Source organism: Cetorhinus maximus, unplaced genomic scaffold, assembly GCF_964194155.1.
Source record: "Cetorhinus maximus unplaced genomic scaffold, sCetMax3.hap1.1 HAP1_SCAFFOLD_286, whole genome shotgun sequence".
Taxonomy (NCBI): domain Eukaryota; kingdom Metazoa; phylum Chordata; class Chondrichthyes; order Lamniformes; family Cetorhinidae; genus Cetorhinus; species Cetorhinus maximus.
This window is the reverse complement of record NW_027596243.1, coordinates 420,437-434,324: the sequence shown is the minus strand read 5'-3', so window position 1 is coordinate 434,324 and position 13,888 is coordinate 420,437. Positions and strand designations below refer to the sequence as shown.

Sequence of the window (13,888 nt, the reverse complement as noted above, 5' to 3'; positions counted from 1 at the left end):
GTTTAACTTCAACAAGTTATAGAAATATTCCATTTTTCCTTCACGAAACTGATATCGGTAACTGGAATGTCCCTGCGAGGTACTCACGGTGACTTGCACTGTACAGTTCCATTGAGCCTCAATCCAGTGCCAGTAATCATGGTTATTGAAAGGGATTCGGGCGATATGTATGACGGACGGCTGATCCTATTCAGCCTGTTTTACATTTTTGTCTGAAGTCAACATTAGCCCCAGTTGAGGCATCAATGTCGAAGGGCGGGGGTATTGAGAGGAGTTTGGGGCTAATCTCCGTTGCCATTCTCCAGATTGAATTCGAGTGACCCTTCTCTCAGCACCATAATAACATCAGACTGAAATTTACCGGGAGGGCGGCAGAGTCCCACTCTCGAAACATAGTGTCACTGTCCACTTGAGGATCAATTGCCTGAAAGAACTGAAGTTCCTAAAGGACTCCGATGGAAGAGAACAATGGACAAGTTCTCACTTTTCAAAACATGTACTGTAAAAATTAAAACCAAAGTCAAAAAATATATAATTAAGTGCTAATTTTATTCCCTAGAAATTATTGGTTATAGTTGAAGCAGCTGGTTATAGTTGAAGTCTCACGGATATCTCAGCTAGCCCTCAGCAAATATTTGGCACTGTGTTCAGTCCTGATGTCTCTCACAACTGCCCCTTTCTCCAGCAGTGCTCAATCACTCTTCTTCAAGTAGGGTCTGATTCTCAAGTGGTCTCCAACCGCCACTTGACTCCATACCAGCTCCAAGGATATGATTATCATCAACGAGGCCTACTCCTGTGACGCAACTTTCACTCGAGTCACAACAGTCCTGAAGGCGGAGTTTTACCAGAGACACTGTCACTCACCATTCGATAACACTATGGCGCACAGTATGATCAGCTTTGGTTAAAAAAAAAGCCTCTCAGCTAAAAAAGAAACCTCTCAGCTCTTCAGCGTGTCTGGATGGTTCGCAGCTTCCCTCAGGTTTCAGTCATTTAAACTTGCTCCCACACATAGCTTCAGCGACAGCCTCTGGGCTTTGGCCGATTGTGATGGAAAGGAATTCTACTTTTTAGACTCCTGCTTGTTTTGACCACAGAATTAAACTCCATCACCCAATCGGTTCTACTTCCCAATTATAAAACCCAACCAGTTTCCATTTCTTTACCAAGAACATGCAGAGCTTCATCTCTCAGAAGCAGTGTGTGCAATTAGGAGATCCCTCCCCAAGAAACATGGTTCCGTTCTCTGTTTCAGCTACGGGAACCCGCAAAAATACTGCCCTTCAAGCAATTTAGTCACAATAGGGTGGATATTTTTTATGAATTTCAGAATTTCATCAAAATTGGCCAAATTACAAATCGGATGCGTGCATATAACACTGGGAATAAATGCACAGGAACATTTCCTAGAATATTCTGTGGAGAGTATCTGAGTGTCCATGTTACCTATTCTATTTCCCCTTTTTCCCACAGCGAACCTGCTGACAATCGTGATTCTCTCCAGGGGAAACTGCGGCCTTTCCAAATGCATTTCTTTCTATATGGTGGCCATGGCAACCACCGATTTAGTCGTCATGCTCAACAATGTTCTCGTGTATAAAATCCTGAGTAAGCGTATTCCACATATAATCCTGTCTTATACACCCATTTGCAAGTTCATAATGTACACAAATAGCGCCAATCTGTATTTATCGGTTTGGTTTACAGTCTGCTTCACATTGGACCGATTTGTATCTATCTGTAGTCACAAGTTTAAGACAAGGTATTGCACAATGAGAACTGCGGCTGCAGTTCTAACAACAATCGGTACCCTCTCATTTTTAGAGAATATACCCTACTGGTTTGCATTTGAACCCAAGCGAACAATTGACAATGTTCACTGGGGTTTCCAACCCAGCCTGGAATTTTATACATCTCCTTTTGGTGTAATATTCACTTGGCTACAAAGTATTTTATTGAATTGGATTCCTTTCTCTTTGATATTACTGTTTAATTGTTTGACAGTCAGACGGATTTTAGTAGCCAGTCGAGTCCGTAAGGAGCTCCGGGGTCACAGCAGCGAGAATCAGAGTGATCCAGAAATACAGAACCGAAGGAAATCGATGATATTACTGTTCACTGTATCGGGTACTTTTATACTGTTGTGGCTGACAGCAATTATTTGTCCGTTAGTCAGTGGTATGGTTATTCATATACTACCGGCTTATACAGCTCGTGCATACATCGCCACTGAAACCGGATACATGCTCATGTATTTGAGTTCCTGCACAAACACGTTTATTTATGCAGCTACACAAACTAAATTCAGGGAAGAGCTGAAGAAGATAGTGAAATCTCCTTGGACAATTATTCTGATACTGATAAAAAAATGCAAAATGAAAGCAACTCTTCCCGTTCTAGTTATAATTAAATTGTAGCCAACATTCCAGTTTTGATGGTGGCCTTTTTGCTGCAACGACAGTGTGCTGTTCTCTTTAAAGGTATCAGAAAGCTTTGCCTCTCTTTGTTCCATGTGTTATATGTCTGCTGATAATCCACGGGGATAATAATTGTTTCTTGTTATAGCGGTGCACTTGCCACTCTGGGTACATAGAGAATAGTTATTAACATGTTTCAGTAGTGGAGAAAAACCTCTCTGTGTTGGCCTTAACTCCCTTGCACGGCAGGTCCTGCAATGAGAAGCACCACTTTAATACACAGCTAAGGTCCCAAAACTTCTCGAGACCACAGCAGTGAATTTAAGTTGATGTTGCACATCCAAAACACTGAGGACTTCCTGACACGTGCACACGCACAGAAATTGCCGCAAGTTTAAACTTCTGGTTGGCTGATTTGCGTTGTCCTGGACCCGCTGTCAATGTCTCCCACACTGAGTTCAGTATCAGATGCTTGGGGGTCAGACACACAGGAATTGCCTGTGTGTTTACGCTGCAAATGAAACTTGATCGAACTCAGATAATAACCAACATAACTGAACTGAGCACCACTCCAGTACTCAACCTCACCACCACCTCCACCTCCAACCCCCCCAAAAAAAGCCTGAATACTTCCCCAACGCTGACAGCCTGCTCGATCCGACTGCCCACGAGAGGCGATGGCCCACCCCACTTGAATAACCTCTCTCCGACCCGACTATCGCTTCCAACTCGACTATTCCCCACCCAGCTAGCACACTCCCGCCTCACGACCTGATTCTCCTCTCCCGAACACGACGACACTCCCTGACCCAACTACGCCCCCAACCTGACAACCCAGCCGATGCAACGGCCCACCTGATACAGCCCGAGTACAGCCGATCGGAGCGCCCACAAAACTCAATTACCCACCTGCGTGACCCGACTGCCCACCCAAACAGATTAACCACATCCATGGCGTGACGACTCACCAGACCTGACTGTTTATCCTACCCAGCCAACTACCCACACCTGACTCGAATACACAAGCCCAGCCTGAGTACCTACGCGACCCTGGCCACCCCCAGTCACCCCACCCAACCTGAGTTCCCCCACGACCCGACTACCTACCCCTGACCCGTCTACCCATCCAACACGACACTTGAGTTGCTGCTTCCCAAATGCTGATTTGGCAACAGCTGGGAGGACAGAATAATCTGAACCAAGGTTGTCATTACCTTTCTGTACTTCTCTGTGATTTGGGTCACACGGCCTGTGAGCTGCGAAGGGTTTGCTCCTCCTTCAGAGAGGAAGGTACAGTTTAAATTAGTGGATTTATGAGAGCTGATAGAATGTGTTCAGGACGGATGAGACTGAAGCCAGCGGACAGATTACAAACCTACTGTATTAGGACTCAACTACAGTTGAAGCTACTGTGTTACTGTCTTGGCACCTGGACACAACTATCCACCCAGCCCGACTACATCACCGACCCGAATATTCACTCGACCGGACTATAAACCCGAAATAGTGCGACCCGACCCGAACCCTCCAGCCTAACCGAGTACACACCCAACCAGGCAATACCACAGATCCGACTGCCCAACCGACCGGACTACACCACAACCCGACTGCCCACCTGAAACAAACTGCACAGCCGACCCGAGTTTAGACCCGAACACTGCCCACCATACATAAACTATCCAGCCAACTCGACTGTCTGCACGACTCGGTTGCCCACCAGACTATGCCATCGACCAGACTGCCCACCCTACTGGACTGCTCAGCTGATCCATCTATACACCCGACTGGGCTGCTCAGCTGATCCATCTATACACCCGACTGGGCTGCTCAGCTGATCCATCTATACACCCGACTGGACTGCTCAGCTGATCCATCTATACACCCGACTGGACTGCTCAGCTGATCCATCTATACACCCGACTGGACAGCTCAGCTGATCCGTCTATACACCCGACTGGGCTGCTCAGCTGATCCGTCTATACACCCGACTGGACTGCTCAGCTGATCCGTCTATACACCCGACTGGACTGCTCAGCTGATCCGTCTATACACCCGACTGGACTGCTCAGCTGATCCATCTATACACCCGACTGGACTGCTCAGCTGATCCATCTATACACCCGACTGGACTGCTCAGCTGTTCCGTCTATACACCCGACTGGACTGCCCGCCGTATCGGAAAGCTCAGCCGACCAGTTAATAAACTCGACCCGACTACCCACTCACAGACTCAGCCAGTCACCCACTGAACCACTCATCCATTCTCTCACCAAAACACCTGCATTCTTTAAAAGTCTTGCGACGTTAAAAAAAACTTACGTGAATATGGCAGCTATTGTCATAAAAAGGGTTTGTGTCCCCTCTTCCGCAGCCTTCATTTCGCTCATTGGACTTGCCCTCGGGAGTCTGCGCTCGCCCATCTTGGATTCAGCTGGGATCTGAAGTTCTGCCTGAAAATAGGCACTAGCATTGGGCATCAGAAAGCGTCACAGGCAGTAGCAATGTAGCCAGCATAAAAGCTGTCGGGGAGATCTGAGATATAACCTCTGCCTCCTTAAATTCGACAGCCTCAAATATTCTCTCGGCAAAGGGATTGGTTCTTCTGTCAGCTCTAAATTCCTTACATCCTCTTATCTGTGGGCGTTCGTTACTGATCCTTCAAATTATGGAAGCAGTGTGCTGCTTCCCTCCCTCCTTATGTTAATCACCTGAGCACAACTCGCCAAAGTATACCTACCCTATTTCAATTAAAAATCCAGTGAATGTCAATAAAGTGCAGTTAAACAAGTTAATTAACACATTTCTGCAGGAGATGGTTGTGCCCTTGCACCTTCCCACCAGAGAAGAATGGATTTTACTGGTAGGTGTTGCCCAAATGGCAGGCACATTGCAGGAGAGATTCTAGTCAAAGGCCAACAGACCCATCCATCTCGAAAGGATAACCGGAAAGTACTGGAATGCCTCCTAACAGGTAATGCAGACTGGAAGACCTTCTCATATAGAATTTAAAAAGACTGTCATGAAGTTCTTCCATATTGTATCATATTGTTTTCTCCTTGCATTATAGTAGCTGCTATTTTTATCCATCGCCTGCTAAGTAGCGAAGAATATGTCAATTTGAAATAACACGAGGCTATCGGGCCAGCACTGACCCTGCAGCAAGGGCCAGTTTCAGGATGAAGTGATATGAAACTTATTTAAAGGTATGCTATTGCACACTGATTCATAAACTGCAGAAAACTTTACTCGTTTCATAACGTGTGGAAATGAAATCATTTTGCGTGCATCATCATTTTAATAGGCAGCAATGATACAGGAGAAGAGCAAGGTTTATAAAACAGGAATTAGTACAAATACAATTATCTTAATCAAGATTGAGACGATCTGTTGAACAGCAAGTTAATGCGATAATAGTTTTTTTGCGAATGGGGTGGGGAGTGGTGGTGTGGAGAGCAATTTGTTCTTTAAGGGAAATTATTAGCATTCAATAATGGTACGTAAATGAAATAATCGTTATATGATATTGAATTTAGCAATTCTAGAGTTATGTACTGCAGAATCCTATAGGTTACGATGTAGAAGGAGTGAGAACAATATGTGGAAATGTGTCCGTAGTATTTCACTTGAAGTAAAACATGTAAGATTTGAATTCCCCCCGAAGAAAGATCATTGCGAGATTCTGCAATTACGACTTTTAACTGTATTTCAAATGTAATAAAAGTGAGTGGGCTCTCAATAAGACAATGGTTCATTTCAATGTTCAAGAACCTGATTAAAACACATATACTTCAATAGCTGTATAACTTATATTCTGAATGGGCTTCATTCATTCCCTATCATTATGCTTAGTTTAAACGCCACGTTGCCATGTTCTCCTTCATGTTGAGATTCTCCAAACGTCAAAGCTCACGTGCTTGCATGTCCCCAATGGGCCCCTGTGCGACAAAACTGAATAGGTACTTTTAAAAGGCACAAAAGGCGCCGTATGCAGGATATGCAGCATAATGAACTTCTGACCACATATCGTCTCGATCGCATCGATTACAGAATGTCACCCAGCATCGACATTCCTGCTGCTAACCTCTCCCGTCATGTTTATGTCAGCTCCAGACTTGGCTAGTGCATTGCTACCCTACCCGCCTTCTATCGTCTACTCTCCTGAAACGGAATATCAGAGGAAGCCGTGTTGCCCTGAATGTAGCTGGCACTGAGGCCCATTCATGCAACACCAGTGCTCGTTGAAAGTTTACTGTCGGTCGACCAAAGTCTAGAATGGATTATTTTCATCCCCGTGTTCAAATCCTTCCATGTCCCTGCCCCTGCCGTCGTCTGTGATCTCCCCCTTGTCTGCAATCTTCTGGGAGTTCTGTATTCCTCATGTTCTGGCTCCTTCATCCCGTAATTCTTTCACTACACCATTGTCTTCAGATGTCTCGGATCTACACCCTGGCATCCTCTCCCAAAGTCTATTTCTCCTCAATTAAACCGATACCTGGTCACTTGCCCTAGCACTTTAAATACCTGGTCCAATATGCCGATTTAACCAAATATACTCGTGTTAAGCCCCGCGAAGCTTTTTGTTAACCGCATCGTATCAACGAACGGTGTGATTTGCTACAACGAACAATCCATTATTTTCAGTCTGTTCCCAACAAATGTCTCAATGGCTCAGTCCATATAAACTGTCTGGAGTATTAATTGCTCAACATTATTGAGGATTGGTTCCATTCATGACATTAAACCTCTGGTCATCACAGTTTACAGTTTCAGCACAGGAAAGGAATCCAAGCCCGATTCACAGCGCATTCACTGGTAACCAGCACTGGGGAAGAGAGGGCCACAGCGCAGTGACTATTCTCAACTATAGGTCCTTAACTGTTCCCCACAGGGTTCACAAAATCAGTCCAGTTCAGTCTGTGCTGGAGAGATAACCGAAAGTGGCGACTTTGTTTCCTTCATTCAAGGGATGTGAGTGTCGCTAGCCGGGCCAGCATTTATTATCCATTCCTAGTGGTCTTGAGAAGGTCGTGGTGAGCTGCATCCTTGAAACGCTGTAGTCCATGTGGTGATGGTACACTCAAACCACGGCTACGAAGGAAGTAACAAGATTTTGAACCAACGACAGTGAAGGAACGGCAATATATTTCCAAGTCAGGATCGTGAGTGACTAGGAGGGGAGCTTCCAGGTGGGTGTGTTCCCATTTATCTGCGGCCTCTGTCTTTCTAGATGGCAGTGGTGATGGGTTTGAAGGTGCCTTCGAAGGAGCCTTGGTGAATTCCTGCTGTGCATCTTGTAGATAGTACATACTGCTGCTACTGTGCATCGGTGTTGGACGGGGTGAATGTTTATGGGTGTGGTGCCAATCAATGACGTTGCTTTGTCCTGGGCGATGTCAAACTTCTTGAGTGTTGTTGGAGCTGCACTCATCCAGGAAAGTGGGGAGAATTCCCGCACGCTCCTGAATTGTGCCTTGCAGACGGCGGAGAGGCTTTGGGGAGTCAGGTCGTCAGTTACTCGTCGTACAATTCATAGCCCCTGACTTTGTAGCCACAGTATTTACATGGCTAGTCCAGTTCAGCTTCTGGTCAATTGTAACCCCCAGGATGTTGATAGTGGGTTCAGTGATGGTAATGAAATTGAAAATCAAAGGGCAATGGTTGGGTTCTTTCCTGTGGGAGATGGTCATTGCCTGACACTTGTGTGGCGTGAATGTTAATTCCACTTGTCAGCCCAAGCCTGGATATTGCCCAAGCCTTGCTGCATTTAGACATGGACTGCTTCAGTATCTGAGGATTCACGAACGGTGCTGAGCTTTGTGCATGCATCAGCGAACATCCCCACTTCTGAGCTTATGATGGAAGGAAGGTCATTGATGAAGCAGCTGAAGATCGTCGGACCGAGGACAGCGAGAGATTCATAGAGACATAGAGGTCTACAGCGCAGAAGAAGGCCCTTCGGACCATCGAGTCAGGTAGCCAACTATTTTAATCTCATTTTCCTAGGCCCATAGCCTTCTATGCCTTGGCATTGAAGGTGCACATCCAAATTCTTCTTAAATATTACGAGGGTTTCTGCCTCCACACCACTTTCAGGCAGTGAGTTCCAAATTCCCACCACCCTCTGGGTGAAATATGTCTTCCTCTTGGCCCTTACCCTAAATCTATGCCCCCTGGTTATTGTCCCTCCACCAAGGGGAAATGTTCCTTTCTGCCTACCCTCTCTATGTCCCTCATAATTTTATACACCTCATACATGCCCCCTCAATCTCCTCTGCTCCAGGGAAAATAAGCCCAATCTATCCAATCTCTCCTCATAACTAAATCTCTCCATCCAGAGCAACATTAGTCTAAACCTCATCTGCACCCTTTCTTGTTCAATCACACCCTTCCGATAATCAGGATTCCAGGACTCCAGGCAATACTCTTGCTCTGGCCTAACCAGCGTTTTAGACAGTCCCAGAATAACCTCCCTGCTGTTCCATTCTATGCCTTGGCTAATAAAATAAAGTATCTTGTATGCCTTCTAACCACCTTATCTACCTGTCTGGTTATATAAGGTACCGGCGTTCATGCACACCTTGGTACTTCTCAGGGTCCGACCATTCATTGTGCATTCCTGTGCCTAGTTTGCCCGGCCAAATTGCATATCCTCATATTTTTCCAGATTACATTCCATTTGCCACTGAACAGCTCGTCTATATCCTCCTGTACTCTAAGGCTACCCTCCTCACTGATTACCACCCCACAAATTTTAGTGTCATCCGCGAACTTAATGATCAACCCACCTAAGTTCAAGTCCAAATCCTTTCTACGTACCATAAACACCAAGGGACCCAACACCCATCCATGTGGAACCCCACTGGATACAGGCATCCAGTCACAAAAACACCCCTCACACCCTACTTCCTGCCTTTAATCTAATTCACGAAACTGCCTGGGATCGCATGGGCTCTTATCTTCGTTATCAGTCTCCCATGCGAGACCTTGCTGAAGTGCAAGTCAAACGCATTGCCCTCATCTATACACATGATCACCTCTTAAAAAAATTCAATCAAATTGGTCAAACATAACCACTTAACAAAGCCATGCCGGCTGTCCTTGATCAATCCCCGCCTCTATAAGTGTAGATTAATTCTGCCCCTCGGAATTACTTCTAATAGTTTCCCTACCACTGAGATTAGACTTGCTAGCATATAGTTCCCTGGTTTTTCAGTTCCTCCCTTCTTGAATAACGGTACCACATTGGATGTCCTCCAATCCTCTGGCACCTCTCTGGAGAGTTATTGAAAATTATTGCCATCGCCACCGCTATCTTCTCCCTTGCCTAACTCAACAATTTGCGATACGTTTCACCCTGGCCTGCAGGTTTATCTACGTTTAAGACTGCAAGACCACTTGGAACGCCCTCCCTTTTTATGCAAATTTATTTAATTATATCACAGTCCTTCTGCCTGATTTCTATACCCAAGTCGTCCCTCTCACTTGTGAACACCGAAACAAAGTGTTCATTTAGAGCCCTATCTCCGTCTTCCGGATTCATGCACAAATTACCAATATGATCGTTAATGGGCCCTAGTCTTTCCCTAGTTATCCTCTTACTCATAAAGAGCTTGCAAGATTTTCCTTTATTTAACCAGCCAATGCTTTTTCATGCCCCCTTTTTGCTCTCCTTTTTTATTTTTTGAGCCCCAACCCGCCCCAGTACCACCCTCTACACATTTTGTGCTCCTCTAGAGCATCCGCTGTTTTGAGCCCTCGGTACTTGCCAAAAACGGCCCTTTTCCTTTTTATCCAATTCTGCATATCCCTCGACATCCAGGTTCCTGGATTTGTTGGCCTCACCCTCTGCCTTTACTGGAATATGTTGGCCATGTACTCTCCCTGTTTCCTCTTGGAATGAATACCACTGCTTTGATGCGGATTTACCTAAAAATAGCTGTTCGCAGTCCACTCTGGCCAAATCAAATGATCTTATTAAAATTGGCCTTTCCCCAGTTTAGAACTCTGATCTCCGGCCCATCCTTGTCTTTTCCATAACGACCTTGAAACTAACGTAGTTATGATCACTATCTGCATCATGCTCACCGACTGATACCTCTACCACTTGCCCAGCTTCAATCCCTAAAATAAAATGAATGCAGAAAGCGTTCCCAGAAAAGTTGATGTGCAATTCTATAGATGAGCGTGGCCAGCAGCTGCCATGGCCACCATATAGATAGAGATACTTTTGGAAAGTAGGCAATTTCCTCCGTAGAGGGTCACTATTGTCAAAACGTTCACTGTGACAAAGAGGGAGAAGAGTTACCTAACGGGGGCACTCAGAATCATCTGGTCTCAAATAGTGGGGCAATGTACAGATGTGTTCCCACTTAGAATTGGGAGCACGGTTTCGTTTTTGAATATTCGGCCAGTATTGATAACATTTCTTTAGAATCAAATAAATCATTGAACACTGAATGCCCTTCACACACATTTCATTCAGATGGTAACAGGCTCGGGCGGATTCAAGAAGGGGGTGGTGAAAGAGAACGACCCACACCATCGAGACCCAGACGCTGAGAACAAATGGCAGGGGCCGGGGGGCTGGGATCGCGGGGTGCAGCGGGGGGAGGGGAGTGGTTGACTGTGGTTGGTGGTGGAGGGTTACAGACTTGGCGCTATATTGTAAAACATGAATGAATCATCTGTCATTTTTCTACAATGAATTGACTTCCACGATTAACACCATTAAAATGCAAAAATAAAGTCACATATCTTCCATACCTGTGCGATTCAAGAAAGATACGGACTAAGCAGCAACAATAAAACTTATATTCATTTAGCGCCTTCAAAGAAGTGTCATGAAAGCAAACGAGACAGGGAACATGTGGGGAGCATTTAGGACGATGGCTGAAAGCTTGGTCAAAGAGTGAAGCTTTAAGGAGTATCTTGAAATGTGGAAGAGATGTAGAGAGGCAGGGAGGATTGTGGTGGGAAATTCAGAGAGCAGGACCTAAGCACCAAAGATACGGGTACGAATGATGGAACAATTACAACTGGGGATGTCCAAGATGCCACATTTAGAAGATCTGAAATATCGCCGCGGTGTGTGGGGCTGGAGGGGATTTCAGGTTTACAATGGGCGTGACCAGGGGGTAATGGGGGTCAGAGAGGGGGGAGGAGAGAACGTAGGGGTTTGCAAAGAAGGCTGAGGATTTAAAAATCGAGGCATTGTTTAACTGAGAGATCGTGCAGGTCAGCGAGCACAGGCATCATATGTGAACACCACTTGCTGTGGTTAAGGATTCGGGAAGCAGAGATTTGGGTGACAACAAGTTTCTGGGAGGCAGAATGTAGGAGGCCGGCCAGGTGTGCAATGGAATCGCAAAGTCTGCAGGTAATAAAGGCTAGAATGAGGATTTCAAAAGCAGACCAGCTGAGACGAGGCCAAGTCGGGCAGTGTTGCAGGGACGGGTAAAGACTGTTCACGAGATGGTTTGGATGTGCGGTCAGAAGATCATCTCTGGGTCAAATCTGAGTCCCAGTTTGCCAAGAGCCTTGTTTAGCCCCAGAAAATGTCTCAGCAGGGGAAATGAGTCAAAGTTAGGGAATGGAGTTATAAAGGGGCCAGAGACAATCACTTCTGGCTTCCCGATATTTCCTGTGAGGAAATTTATGAGGATTCTGTATTGGATGTGGGATAAGCAGCCTGATGATTCAGTTAAGGTGGACATTCGAGTGAATTGATTGAGAGGCAAAGCTAGGTGTCATCAGCGGACATTTTTTATTCATTCATAGGATGTGTGCCTCGCTGGCTAGACCAGCATTTGTTGCCCGTCCCTTGTTGTCATTGAGAAGGTGAAGGTGAGCCACCTTCTTGTACCGCTGCAGTGCATGTGGTGTAGGTGCACACACAGTGCTGTTAGGGAGGGAGAATTTTGACCGTGGGGCAGTGAAGGAATGGCGATACCCCTCCAAGTCAGAATGATCTGAGTTTTGGAGGGGAACTTCTAGGTGGTGTTATTCCCACGGGTCTGTTGCCCTTGTCCTTGTAGATGGTCGTGCATTTGGGAGATGCTGCCGAAGGAGCCTTGGTGAACTCCTGATTGAATCCCTGCTCATGTGAATCAAATTGCTACGTTTTAGGGTGATGTCTACGAGGGGCAGCATGTTGAAGGGAAATAGGAAGCGGGCAGGGACACATCCTTGGAGTAGTTTCAGTATCAGAGTTAACGGCACAGGAGAGGGAAGAGAAGCACTTGCAATTGATACTCTGACTATGATTAAATAAAAAAAGTATCGCGCAGAATCACAGAATTGTTATGGTGCAGAAGGGGACCATTCGGCCCATCGTTTCTGCACCAGTTACCCGGATGAGACACCCACCTGCCGCCCACGCGCCACCACACCCCCCCCCCACCCCCCGCCCCTCCCACCCTTTCTTCCCGTAACCCTGCACATTCTTCCTTGTCAGATACCAGTCCAATACACTTTGAGTGATTCAATTGAATCGGCCTTCCCCACAGTCTCGGGCAGTGCACTCCAAACCCAAGCACTCGCTGCATAAAAATGTTTCTCCTCACAACACTTTTGCTTCTTTTAGTCATTACTTCACACCTGTTCCCTCTCTTTCTAGATCCCTTCACGAGTGGAACAACTTATCCGTATCTACTATGTCCAGCCGCCTCATAATTTAGAATACCTCCATCAAATCTGCTCTCAACCTTCTTTTCTTTAGGAAAACAGTCCTAACTTCTCCAATCTATCTTCATAACCAAATTTCCTCATCCCTGGAACCATTCTCGTCAATCTGTTCTGCACACTCTCGAATGCCTTCTCATCCTCCCTGAAGCGTGGCGCCCAGAACTGGGCACAATACAGTAGTTGAGGCTGAACTGAGGGCTTCTACAAATGCAACATTAACTCCTTGCTATTGTAATCTATTGATAAAGCCGAGCATACTACACAGCACTGACAACATGCCCTGTTCCATTCAATATTCGTGATCAAATAGTCGCTTAGTGGTTCAGAACTTGAATACTGTTGAAAAAAGACATTTTGTCGAAGCTTTTCATCTTGCACTCATGTGGACAATTGCATGAATAACAATGTCAGGGTAATTTTTAGCAAACGCTGTCAAATCACAGAATCACATCTCATGTTGGACACTGTGCTTTGAGTTCTGCAAGCACGGGCTGCTGGAGTACAGTCTGTACCTTTCCGGTTCCGACAGCAGAAGTGACATGCTAGTAGGTCTCCCATCAAACAGCATCTCCCTTCTGCTGTTCACAACGGGCAAGGTATAGACCGAACCCAACCAGCCCGTACTTGGAAAACTCAACACACAGTGTGCAATTTAAAGATGATTCTGCGATTGGACAACATCTGCTAAATATTCTTCAGTGAGAAAAATTATGCTGACAACCAATTTAAGGCTGTGAGTTGGGCTCGCAGTGTGGCGCCTCTGTGTTAAAATAGCTACATATATC

The 13,888-nt window shown here is 45.8% G+C and overlaps 1 protein-coding gene across 7 annotated transcripts in view; it reads right to left on the bottom strand.

Moving 5' to 3' along the window:
• The window catches only part of LOC144673114 (NACHT, LRR and PYD domains-containing protein 3-like), a 404,245-nt gene that overhangs the window by 76,665 nt on the left and 313,692 nt on the right, over window positions 1–13,888 (bottom strand). The gene's annotated exons all lie outside the window — the stretch shown is intronic.